The sequence below is a fragment of the Macrobrachium rosenbergii genome, chromosome 20 (genome assembly GCF_040412425.1).
Source record: "Macrobrachium rosenbergii isolate ZJJX-2024 chromosome 20, ASM4041242v1, whole genome shotgun sequence".
In the NCBI taxonomy this organism is placed as follows: Eukaryota; Metazoa; Arthropoda; class Malacostraca; order Decapoda; family Palaemonidae; genus Macrobrachium; species Macrobrachium rosenbergii.
In genome coordinates this window covers 26,192,501-26,205,000 of record NC_089760.1, presented here as the reverse complement: position 1 = coordinate 26,205,000, position 12,500 = coordinate 26,192,501, and the positions used below count along the sequence as shown (strand labels likewise).

At 31.9% G+C, this 12,500-nt stretch overlaps 2 protein-coding genes across 7 annotated transcripts in view; one reads left to right on the top strand and one right to left on the bottom strand.

Moving 5' to 3' along the window:
* LOC136849162 (uncharacterized) overlaps positions 1-12,500 on the top strand; it is a 744,860-nt gene that overhangs the window by 29,780 nt on the left and 702,580 nt on the right. For all 6 annotated transcript variants that reach the window (XM_067122257.1, XM_067122259.1, XM_067122255.1 and 3 more), the window contains exon 2: positions 2,745-2,811. The gene's annotated coding sequence lies outside the window, so the exon portion shown is untranslated. The remainder of the gene's footprint in view (positions 1-2,744; positions 2,812-12,500) is intronic.
* The window catches only part of LOC136848950 (uncharacterized), an 80,413-nt gene that overhangs the window by 36,708 nt on the left and 31,205 nt on the right, over positions 1-12,500 (bottom strand). The window lies entirely within an intron of this gene.

Here is a 12,500-nt window from a genome sequence, read left to right as displayed (position 1 = left end):
AGTATATATATACATATATATATATATATATTTATATATATATATATATATATATATATATATATATATATATATATATATATATATATATATATATATATATATATATATATATATATATATATATTGTTTGTGTGTGTATGTTAATTTGAATATGCTTATGTGTGCTTAAAAAAGAAGTGCATGAAAGCTGAACCGCATACACTTTTCGCTGTCGAATTTATCATCATCTTCAGCTGTATACGGGTGCGTAAAAAGAACCCAGGGAGAAGGATATTCGAATACTATAAACAGTGAAATCTCTAAGATAGAAATATCAATATGCAAAATTGCCTATCTGAGGTCAGGATACCTTCTGAATAAAAAAAAAACGCAAATAAAAGAACAAGAAATTGGAACTCAATATTGTGTGGGATATTTTCCTCCTTGTGGCCCCCTTTTTTTTTTTTTACCTTTTTCTCTGGTATAAAAAGAAAGTTCATGGTATGGCAAGCTACTATATGGTTTTTCTTTTATCGGTTTTCCTGTTGAGTCACTCTTCATACAAAGATACACACACATGTAATATATATATATATATATATATATATATATATATATATATATATATATATATATATATATATATATATATATATATATATATATATAAGTGTTTGTGTGCGTGTTAGCACGTATGTATACATGTGTGTGGACGTGTGTTTTATTCTCTTTCAATTCCAGTTATAATAGTCTGACGTTATCTTAATGCTGTAAAATGAACTTGAAATCCCAATCGTTGCTGGAAATATCTACAAAATTATAGCAACTCAGTTGTATCTAGGATATTAGTCAGTTAGAGTACCTTAATTCTTGAAAAATATTTTAGCATAAGAAGTGAAAATGTAGACATAAAAGGAACGATAATAATTCATTAAAAGTTTAAGAACAGAAAGTAAGAAAACTGGGCAAAATATCCCGCTCTAGTTCTTATGTCCTCATTATCTTAACGTAAATTGCAGGTATTTAATTAATCTTTATCATGCAGGGTTTAGGATCATCAAGTCCAATAAAGCTGTTTTAAAGCAGAAACTTCTTAATGACACTGAGATGCAAAAATATTTCGCACTTGGCAACTTATCTTGGAGTTATGGGAGCTTTAAAAGCCATTCCGTGTATTATGCATGCCATGAACCCGTTTTAATCCTCGTTACTACTCATAAAATGCGATTTCCGACCTAAATAGAGATAAAGGAAATGTCTGCGAGAGGATCTGGGCTGTGTGAAAGATGTTAGATATATAATATGCTTTATATAAGAAAATTGTAATACCGTGTGGCTTGACGCACTTTATCTAATGTCTATATATTCTGATGAATTATGAAAAAAATATATTTATAAATACGCACAAAGTCATTTTTCTCTCTTTAATTTAAGATTTAGTTTTTTTTTTAAATATAACAGCATTCTGTTTGTACAAAAATAAAACCTGGAAAAAACATGCTTTTGCTTTTACCCAGCTTAAGAAATTTTCAGTAAATAAGATATTTATTTTTAACATGTATGTATATATGTATGTATGTATATGTATATATATATATATATATATATATATATATATATATATATATATATATATATATATATATATATATATATTTATATATGTATATGTATATAGATATAGAGAAATCCATATATATAGAATATATATATGTGTCTATATATACATTTATATTGTGTGTGTGTGTGTATGTTTGAGTGTTATTGATAATACGTGACTTAATCATATTTCACTGGATTGGTAACATTCAACACAGTTAAAGCTTTCGAACGCTGAAAGAACTTTCACAATCATGAATTTTACCAGACGCTCGGAATACGCTGTACGTTATTATGTTTATCGCACAGCGTTAGAAGAAAAATATTAGCTCACAAGAATTTCTAGGCTTAGGAAATAATAGGATTCAAAGTCATATTCCTAGAATTCATTCATCCAGTCTCTTAAATGCCGGGAGCTCCAAGGAAGCCAACACTACTTAGGCGTTTTTATCACCTTTAAAATTATCCTATAACGACATACTGGTGGTTTATGGCTCCACAAAACAATGCTTCTACGACTGGAAATATTTGTTCCAAGCATCGCTGTGGAGAGAGTATTATTGTATTATAATTTTAGACTTTTTTCATACATTAATATAATTGAAGAAAAACCCGGAATATCACAGTACAAAATATAGCATCCCATAAAAACACTGCGAGCAGAATAATTTCCCTCTTCAGTTTAACAAGTGGCTCTTCCACCGAGAAATATATATTGTGTTTCAAGTCTCTTCCACTTAAAATATTTATTGACTAGCTGATAATTGTCATAATCGTGTTACATAAAATTCCCTATTTTATTTTTTTCCTTTTCGAAGTTAATACATATCTTTCAGTGTGACACAACAAACGCCCTATTTAGAGTTATCACTGTCAGTTAATTTTTTTCAGTATTACACGATGATACATTTATCGCTTTGGCTATATTTCTTAATATTTAACAAGAACCATTAAAATTTATCAGGAATTCTTTCCATACACCTACTAACCATTAATGATATGCTTAATACTGCAGAATGCTGAGTATGTGTATATATATACACATATATAAAATATATATATATATATATATATATATATATATATATATATATATATATATATATATATATATATTTATATAATTCATTTATCTAATCTAATGTTCATCTCTCTGTTTTCAGACTTTCCAATTATGTTGGACTTTGAGTAAGCAAACAATACTGAGGAAGGATGACAATATGGTTCAAGGTCAGTTTACCTCCAAGATGTTATGTTCACTCTGTAGATGATGCATGTATGTCTTACTTATTCGTCTGCATTATATGGAAATTAAATGGACTTACAAAAAATTTTCCAGTACTTTTTCAGTCTCTATAGTGATATAATCCATATGTCCAGCTGACTAAATTCAGTGACATTGCAGAATTGTAGTCCGTGGATTATGTTGTTGATAGTTCTGCAAATCTTCTTCTTCAGCTTACCTGCCAATGCGCCTCCACGACTCTCGACTTTCTTTCCTAGCCATGTTTCCAACGTCTTACTTCGTATGCGTAAATAGAATATGAGGGAGCTGTAACCTTAAGGGGTGCTTTGTTACATTTCACTTAACCATTTAGATAACGCTCATTATCCCTAAAGTGGTGAATCCAGTAATTTGTCTTGCAGCAAAGAAATTAGTCTTTCCACTATTCATTCGAAACAAAGAATAAATACTTAACGAGCAATGGCTGTAATTATTTTCTGGCCCTCGGTCACATAAAATTATGTGCCACTAAGCTACAGAAGCAGAACTATCTTGGTTCTTGGTAACAGCGTTACCTCATTTACTAGTATAACTGGGTCAATTTACAAGGCTGTCAAGTTTTTGATTTTTGAAATGTAGTTGTAAATCGTCGTTGCTTCTCCCATTTTAGGTTATAGTTCCATATAAGTGCAACAAACGTTATATATCGTTCCACTGTATACGCACAAATATGCAAGGAAAACAGGAATGGAGAATGTGCGTTTCACTACCGTCACAATGGCACTTTGCATAATTGGGTCGTGCGGTTATCATTATGCAAATTTATCGCTTTACATCGCCTAACTCTCATTACATGCAGGCAAACGGTGCACAGTTACTTGCCGCCTTTCAGCGGGATAATCGTAATATACCGAGAAAATTCGCGAAAATTGCTTGTTATAATTTATGCTTCACAAATTAGTTATGTAAAATCTGCTCTGACTTCTCACTTTTAACGATAATTTTGTTACACGTGGAAAGAGAGAAATGCAGTTTCATTTCCCGTACGATGTTATGTTTGTTTGATATTAACTTATCAAACTTATATTTTTGACAAATATTTTCCACATATTCTTGCAATTTCAAGTTGTTTGTTATAATATCAAGGTATAATTATCCTGATTTTATAACATAACTTGAAGTTGCAAAACAAATGCATAAGAAAACTACCGGTAATATTTTAAGCAACAGAAACTTAAAATGATTCAAGTCCTTTTCCAAAAGGTTACAGCGTTTTACATTTTATTTGAAAAAGAAACGGGATGAGAGAAGACCAGTTAGTGTTTAAAGAAACTAATAAAGATAAACCTAGCTTTACTTACAAATACAAGCGAAGCGGTGTACAGGTGTCGTAATTCGAAGGACGATAAAAGAGAGAGAGTTTACGGTTGATCTTGTTGCATAAATGAGCAAAATTCGAACGTCCCTTAACTTTATATTCTAATGAATGTGTATGAGGCGCTCACTCAGTTATGCCTGCGACATCCCTATATTTTCATTTGTCAGCAGGGGAGCGTCATAAAATTACTAACCTTTCGACAGAGAGAGAGAGAGAGAGAGAGAGAGAGAGAGAGAGAGAGAGAGAGAGAGAGAGAGAGAGAGAGACTGGGTGTCTTGGAATATTAAAACAACTAAAATGAAATTACGTCTGTTACATAATTTTGAGATTTAGGAATTTTTTTTACAACTTATAACTTTTTTATCACAGTACTAAAATACGTAGTTACAAATATTAGTCACAAACGCTCTCTCACACCCTTGTAATCGTTCTGTTTTACAAAGTTGTCACAATGCTGATGTTTTCGTGCTTTTGCAAAGTCTTTCGAAGTAAATTTGATCTTTCAAATTAAATTTTATGCGATACATTGCAATGAGATTTATCCATATTTTCGTTAAATGGTCTAACTTTTACATATAAGGTAATTTATTATATCAATGTCCAATATGCTGAGGGACGTTTCCGTGCCTTTAGCCATCATTAGTGTAATTTTTGGGGGCTGCTCTGTGAGTGAGGGAGAGATCTTTCTGAATGACCCTTGTATAGTATTTCCATAGGTCAAGACACTCATCATCGTTTCCTTCAAGAACGATTTCCGTGACTAAGTCCGGTACCTGTGATACTTTTAAATAGTGATATTTTTGTTTCGCCCTGTTCTGCGCTTGCAGCACTTTGTCATTGATTCAAGCGGTTATTATTTTGTTACAAGAGTTCCATGTTTTATTTATGTCAAGAATTCTATACACCACTTTATTTTGTAAATGTTTGCTAGTCAAGGTTCTGGTGTTAAGGGCTCAGGTCCACAATCGGCGCCACTTGTCTCCTAATTGTTCTAGGATGCAGATTTGTGTGTGCTTTTTTTTTTTTTTACTGAAGTTTGTGCTTATGATGGTGGTTATATAGATAAAGTTTCATTGAATTCTATCAATAAATGCCTTACAAAAAATAGCATTAATAATAAAGACAAAAAGACGAAATAGAAAGGAAAGAAATCTGGAGGCATTTAGGACAAATAAAATAACATTAAATGTGATTAAAGAATGTTGCTTTATGAACTATAAAGTATGAACACTGTGAGTAACCCAAAAACCTTTTTATTTCTTTTCAACCAGATTAAAATTGTTTCACTTACGCAAAAGAACGTAGGAGTCAACGTTAATTCTTGTTTAATTACTGATCGACTTCTATTTGGTGAAGCATCGTTGGCGGATAATAAAAGGATTAATCTACGGTGCAAATCTCACCCAGCAAAGGGTCCCTTTTCGAGTCAACGTTGATTCTTGTTTAATTACCGATCGAATTGTATTAGGTGACGCGCCGTTGATGGGTGATGAAAGGGTTAATCTATCGAGCATATCCGACCCAGGAAAGGGACGGGGATCAGGACAGAACAAAGCATTGTCAACCCTCTATGTCTTTTTCATGGTCTGTAGGGGAAATTATGCTGTGATAGCTTGCACTTTTCATTTTGTTTCTTTGCTGAAATGCCATAAGAAGGCTGGAAGTATTGTTATCGCCTACGGCACTGACAATGAGAAGCGTTATTGAATTTGGCAACAAACTTAATATATCTAAGGGAAATGGCAACGGGTTTTAAAGAAACGCGAAATCCAATCCTGTATAAATTAGTATCTATGACTCAAGACGATGGTATATGGTATACCAATGTCTAAAACCGTAGAATTTACACAAAAACTCGAAAGGTCTCTGTTAGTGCTTTTGGGCCAGTGATAAATATTGTATATAAATAATTGGTAAATGCAAAAGATCTATTGCTGTTATTTGTCTTTCACCATCATGTGAACATATAATAAATACCACACGCACACAGAAGATGATTCCTGAGACGCATTTAACTGAATTTATTATTTGGAATGTCTGTGACATAAATTACATTTAGAGAAGCTTTTGTATGTCATATTATATGATACACAAAATGAGAAACGGTATTTTTAAAAGATTTACGTAGACAGTAGCAAAATATCATATATCTCCAAGAAATATAGGGATGGGTGAACAAAATTTAGAATCTTGCATATTAGATAGACTGACATATAACTTTTGTAATCTAACGTTACAAAGATATTGGGTTTAAACAGAAAAATAATCATATATATATATGTATATATATATATATATATATATATATATATATATATATATATATATATATATATATATATATATATATATATATACTTATTTTCCATTAATTATATGCAGTGATAGAAGAAGTAATAAGAAAAAGCTTTATCGTTAAATCTCTGCAGGGAAAATATAACTTTATCCTACTGTGATATTTTGTTCATAGTTTCAGTCACAATGTCCTAATCATTTTCTAAAAAGTATTTTTTTTATATTTTTTTTCCGAAATTACCGAATAGTTGTCTGATAAAGGATGAACAATGTTCCTGATAAAGGATGAACAATGTTCCATCAAAACCTGGTACCATTCCGCGAAAAGCAATATGGCGATGGGGCCGTTGGTCAGAATGAAAATAGTATCCACTGCTGTTTCTCTTTCAGCTCAATTTTTTACCAATTAACTTTGGGATTTTCTTTTCATTCTGTTTCGACCGTAGTGTGGCAGGTCCAATATCCGAGGGTGACAGAGCAAAATTAGGTAGACCGTAAATTGATCAAAGCGTTCGAAGTTGAAAAATCTAAGCACCGTCGTCTCATCGTGAATGCGCATTCAGATAGAAGATGCTTTGTGGATCGGCAGTTCATTCCAGCTAATGATCCAGATGTGAACTGAAGGAAAGAACACCCCTGATTGAACTTTCAGAGTCAGTTTAAATTCATCCTTGCCTATTACCTTACGAATAAGCAAATTTCCTCATGATTCATTGAGGAAGAAGGTTATTCATGTGTTTTGTGATTTATATGCCAAATCGTAAATCGTAGTTGTAAGAGAGTATTAAGGATACTTACACAATAAATGTCATCTAGACAAAATGCAGTCGAGTAGTTTCATAAGTCCTCCACAAGTACATACTCTCATATATATATATATATATATATATATATATATATATATATATATATATATATATATATATATATATATATATATATATATATATATATATATATATATATATATATATATATATATATATATATATATATATATATATATATATATATATATATATATATATATATATATATATATATATATATATATATGCATGTACTGTGTATGTGTATTCCATCTTAGTTTATAATATATATAATATATGTATATATATATATATATATATATATATATATATATATATATTATATAAACATATATACACATATACATATATATGTGCACGTATGCATGTATATGTGTATTCCATCTTAGCCTATTTATTGATTAATATGGAAAAACTAACTTGAGTTTCTAGGTTTACCAGACTGATGCATACGAAATTGCATACCATTCCTTGCACCAAAATTAGGGATGGTAAACGAAGAGAAATGACGCGAGAGGCCATAAAATATGTCAGGTGCCAATACTGCTGGCAGGAAAAGATGAGTTCTGAAATTCATGGGAGAAGAAAAATGTTCTTACTTTCTTATGGATTCATAAATCCTTTCGAAGCTAATGTTGCTGTGCAGTTTTTTGAAGTTTTAAACGTCGCCTGGCCTTTTGCACAAATTAGATGTTCGTCTCTTGAATATCCAGCGTGTATTTCAAGATCATTTTTATTTATAATATTTTAGTTGTTGTAGTGCCAATATTTTTGTACGGAGTACCTAGAAGCTTTATGCTATTTATCATAACGGATTAAAACTTTTGTGTTTTGAAAAAAAAAATCGATACCACACAGTACAGTAGATGAAAGTGACTCACAAGAAATTAGTTTATTGTTGTACAGATATTAATATTTCTCCTTTTTATCGCCAGATTATTATTATTATTATTATTATTATTATTATTATTATTATTATTATTATTATTATTATTATTATTATTATTATTATTACTGAAAAGGATGGCTGTATTATGCGAATTTATCTGACCATCAACATGGGAGAGAAGGCTCCACCCGAGATGACCAATCATAATTCAGCACCGATCATGACCCCCCTATAAATACCGACCCAAGCGCCTTGTTTCTCCATGTCTTTCTCATCCACGTCCAGAGGATGACCAACGAGATGGTCAAAATATGTCGACGGTACCACAACCTAAAGTAAAAGAACCTGAATCCAGACCACGAGGGATTCCACGGATTTCTGATTGAATATTTCAACAAAAGACTTTGCGCATTCCACACACTATCCTTTTTCCAGTGTGAATATAGGCCAGTTGCTGACCAATATCGATGAGCCTGAAAAGCGAATTATAAGGAGAATAGAAAAGATCCTGTATAAGGTAAATTGGCATAATACAGCCATCCTTTTCATTAAGACCTGTTTAAGAGAGGGTCTATTTCCTTCATATATATTATTATTATTATTATTATTATTATTATTATTATTATTATTATTAGTCGTAGTAGTAGTAGTAGTAGTAGTAGTAGCAGTAGTAGTAGTAGTAGTAGTAGTAGTAGTAGTAGCATTCTATTCCATAACAATGCCAAAATAATGAAGAGATTATTAATCGAAACAAGCTGTAGCAACAGCTACATCATCATCATCTCTTCATCATCATCATCATCATCATGAAAGTTACGCACAGGAACAATTTCCCCTCATCACCATACAAATTACCTTTCGTAATTGTTTTCCCATCATCAAGGTAGGGAGTCCTTTATATTCCCCAGTTAACGAATGTAGGGTCTTCAAAGGGCAAGAATATGAGAGGTGGCAAACGAAGACGGATAGAACTCCGTACGAGTTTTTAGTTTTCTGTAACAGAAAACTACTGTGTCGGCTTTGTCTGTCCGTCCGCACTTTTTTCTGTCCGCACTTTTTTCCTGTCCGCACTTTTTCTGTCCGTCCTCAGATCTTAAAAACTGCTGAGGCTAGGGCTGCAAATTGGTATGTTGATCTTCCACGCTCCAATCATGAAACATACCAAATTGCAGCCCTCTAGCCTCAGTCGCTTTTATTTGATTTAAGGTTAAACTTAACCATAATCGTGTGTCTGGGAACCTGGGAACGATAAAGGCCAGGCTAAAGTTTCATTGGCCGCGGCTCATACTGCATTAAACCGAGACCACCGAAAGCTAGATCTATTTTTGGTGGCCTTGATTATACACTATACACAAAACGCGTTGCATTTTTTACTTTTTTCGTAATGATCAATTCGAAGGCAAAATAAAGCGAAATACTATACAAAAGAGACTGAATATTAACGCCCAAAATTACAGAAATTTTGATATTTATTTTAGGTCATGTATGAATAATTATCTTCCTCATAGTGCAAAGTAACTTTCAAAAATAAAAACTCGACTACCTACTTTGCAACGGAAAGCTCATATTACATTCAAAATATGCATTATTTTTTGCGTTTCCTAAAAGAGGGGAAAATGATCATTTTACAAGAAAAATTCAAGCATTTTGAAATGTTAAGACTTATAGTTAAACGTGAGAGCTGTATTCATTTTTGTACAAGAACTGAATTCATGGCAAAACATTGGAATGTAATTGAGTGTTTCTCCTCAAGTTTCTATTTTTTCTAAATTCGTATAATGAGAGTAGTTCATTATATATCTCCTTTCCAAATGCTTTTTGCGTAATTTAGAGGTGTTGTCATGATAATATTACAGACAGCACATGGCATGTGAAATATGACAAAAAATATCCATAAGATAAACAGACATATATTTGCTTTTATTTAATTATGATCCAAATTCTTCATCATACAATCTATCGGCTCTTGGAAATAAATATGAAACCAACTTTATGAGAAAACAAAATCAGTTCCGTTCATTTCTCGTTAATGCTTTGTTATTTGGATTTTTATCACAAAAATGAGATATTTAAGAGTCGGAGAAAAATTTTCATTTTAAAAGATAGAAACTTAAATTTTGTACTCAAAAACACGTTAATCCTCCCACCTATTACAGGCAAATAAAGTAAATAAGCAAATAGACCAAGGTGGCTTTTTTACACCTCATTTAACCTCGTGGGAGTATTGGCCTCCGTTTCACTAAATCAAACACATATACCTTCGGAACTTATAATTAATCTCATTCAAATTCAGCTTAGGCATATAAAATACCAGTAAACGTTTTAATTCCAAAAATCTTTCATATAATATCGTGTTGGGTTCGTCGCCCCTAAAAGCCAGTGAAAAAAGACATTTATTAGAACAGTATTATATGAATATGTAACAGAATTAAAAACATTTATGATTTAGTACATAAAAATACAAATCAAATACCCACAACACACATACTGTCTGTCTACATACATATACACACAGACAGACACCCACGCACACACACACACACACACACACACACACACACACACACACATATATATATATATATATATATATATATATATATATATATATATATATATATACATTATAAATATATATTATAAAGGCAAATGACACGAAGGAAAAATGAGACAACGGAGTGGTTGCTAGGCCTTTCGACACACGGTCCTTTACTAGCAGACTGATGAAAAATATAAAAACAAGTTTACAAGAAAGCTCGTAAAATTGACAGATGATATACAGATATCCCCGACATTTGTTAATTTTGATGTGTGTTTTATTTTTACTAAAGTCCCTATAGATTCTATTTTAGAGTATCTTAGTAACGAACTAATCCATCATGAGTTGCGTCTACCTGTAAGTCACATTATTTCACTCACTAGGTTGTGCACTTGTGATTGTAAGTTATATTCATTGGCGAATTCTACCAACAAATATTTGGTATGGAAATGGGCAACCCTTTATCGCCACTCCTCTCAAACTTGTATATGGAATTTTCTGAAAAACGATATTTTTTGTTTTGCCAGCTGGTACTGATGTAAATGATTGAGTCTCTAATTTGAGTAACCAGGTACCATCCATTAAGTTTACTTTAGAATTAGAAAAAGACAGTTGCCTCTCTTTCTTAGATGTTTTAATACATAGCGAACCATTTCAATGCAAATTTAGTATTTATAGGAAGCCAACCAACAACTTAACTTATGTCCACTTTTATTCAGGCCACCACCTCAAAATCAAAATATAAATTTTTTCTTCTATGTTTTAACGAGCATTGCGCATTGTCAGTCCCCAGTATTTGGATCAAGAAATAGAATACATTAGAAAAATAGGAACAGGTTTTGTTACCCTTCAGATATACCAGATATTTGCTATGATAACGCCCACAAAAAGTTTTATGGTGAAAGTAACGTGGAGAAAGAAAACCCTAAGAACATTCTTAGCCTGTCTTATTTTAGTGGTTTTGAAACCACAAAATCACTGTTACAATCTTTTAATTTCAACCTGGTTTTTTCCCATGATAACACATTAAAAGGAATGTTAATAAAAAATAGCCGTAAGGAAAGCAACAACATTAATATATAAAATTCCATGCTTGGACTGCTCTTCTTTTTATATAGGTCAATCTAGTAGGGATTTCGAAGTGAGACTTGAGCAGCATAAGTATTCTGTCAAAACTGGGCAAACATCCAATGTAATATTCATTCATTTAAGTGAAAACTCACACAGGATCAGTTAGACTGACTGTCTAGTGACTGCCAGATCGAAAGATTTCTCTTATCACGAAATCTTTTAGAATCTGCACTTATGCAGCTTACTTCCAGTTGTAATTTCAACCTTAGCCCTGGCATGTATTGTTTGGACCCCTGTATTTGTAAAATGTTCAAGAATGACCTTAAAGATAATTAATTAGTTACCGTATAAATGTTTTCTGTGTATTTGCATGTGTAATGGTTTTTTGAAAATGTTCATTTTGCAAAAATTTTTGTTTACAAAAAGAAGAAAATGTGTTGTACTTTTATAAATATGTAATCAGCTTATTCATCAAAGGTCAATTTTGGTTGTCAGTCTCTTCCCCTGTATAATCCTTCAATTGACTCCTCCCTGCTTTTGCGCCAGTTGGGCCTTAACCTTTATAAAACCTCTCAAAGATCTACCTTTGTTTTGGTAGCTCCACTAAGCCTTCAACTGTGTTGGATTCCAGGTGCAACCTGTTCCTTATAATTCCCATCCTCAGGGATATATGCATGTCATCTGTCAATTAT